Genomic DNA, 1,083 nt, shown 5'->3' on the forward strand with positions numbered 1-1,083 from the left:
CATCAGTGATGTCACGGGGTGGGGGGTTAGGGGGGTGGGGGGTGGGATGGGGGGGTTAGGAGGAGGTTTGGGGGGGGGATAGGGGTGTCCCATGGAGCTGAGGGGTGGGGGGTGCCCCAAGGAGAGGGGACAGGGGGGTGATGGGGGTGGGACGGGGGGTTTAGCGGGGGATAGGGGGGATTTGGAGGGGTTAGGGGGGCTTGGGGGGGTATAGGGGGTTTAGGGGGGTGATATGGGTGGGACGGGGGGGCTGGGAGAGGGATAGAGGGGTGAGGGGTGTCGGGAGGGGTTAGGGGGGCTTGGGGGGGATATGGGGGTTTGGGAGGGGGTAATGAGGGGGGTGGGGGGAATAGGGGTGTTTAGGGGGGTGATGGAGGTGGGACGGGGGGGTTGGAGGGGCTTGGGGGGTTTAGGGGTGGGATAGGGGAGTTTGGGGGGGTTAGGGGTGCTTAGGGGGGGTTAAGGGGGTGATGGGGGTGGGACAGGGGGTTCTGTGGGTGCTTAGGGGGATTTAAGGGGGGGATGGGGGGTTGGGGGGGCTTGGGGGTTTTAGGTGTGGGATTGGGGGTTTTGGGGGGGTAATGGGGGGAATGGGAGGGTTTGGGGTGGTTATGGGTGGGACAGGGGGGTTGGGGGGATTTGGGGGGGCTTAGGGGGGTTTAAGGGGGGGATGGGGGGATAATGGGGAATAGGGGGGGTTTGGGGGGGTTAGGGGTGGGAGAGGGGGGTTGGGGGGGTTTAGGGGGTCTTGGGAGAGAATAGTGGGATTTAGGGGGGGTGATGGGGGTGGGACAGGGGGGTTGGGGGTGCTTAGTGGGGTTTTGGGGGGGGATGGGGGGGTGGGAGGGTTAGGGGTGGGACGGGGGGTTGGGGGGGCTTATGGGGGGTAATGTGGGGGAATAGGGGGGTTTGGGGGGAATAGGGGGGTTAGGGGTGGGACAGGGGGTTATGGGGAGGTTAGGGCTGGGTAGGGGGCTTGGGGGGGTTTGGGTTTCAGTCCCTTACCCTCCCGGAAGCGGCGCGGGTCGAAGCGTCCCCTCCCCTCGGGCAAGGGAGGTGGGGGGCCCGGCAGTGGACCCCACC

The sequence above is a fragment of the Gallinula chloropus genome, assembly GCF_964237585.1.
Source record: "Gallinula chloropus genome assembly, chromosome: 30".
Taxonomy (NCBI): Eukaryota; Metazoa; Chordata; class Aves; order Gruiformes; family Rallidae; genus Gallinula; species Gallinula chloropus.